The sequence below is a fragment of the Penaeus monodon genome, chromosome 23 (genome assembly GCF_015228065.2).
Source record: "Penaeus monodon isolate SGIC_2016 chromosome 23, NSTDA_Pmon_1, whole genome shotgun sequence".
NCBI lineage: Eukaryota > Metazoa > Arthropoda > Malacostraca > Decapoda > Penaeidae > Penaeus > Penaeus monodon.
In genome coordinates, this window is record NC_051408.1 from 9,668,350 (window position 1) to 9,668,597 (window position 248).

Genomic DNA, 248 nt, shown 5'->3' on the forward strand with positions numbered 1-248 from the left:
AGACTCTGAGCTTAATACCTAGGAATCCCACTGCCCGATACTGTGGTTCTTTGTTTGAGATTTCTCCCCTTTTTTCTAATCACTGCGCTCTCCATACTTTTTCATAAAAAATCCCTACCACCCTCCTATATTCTCACGTGTTGGAATAAAAAGCAAATAGCCCGTCTTTTATTCGCAAGACGTGATGACAATGGTACTCCTCCAACCGTGGCTTTACTATGGAAATCTGACATCTTTATTATCTTGTT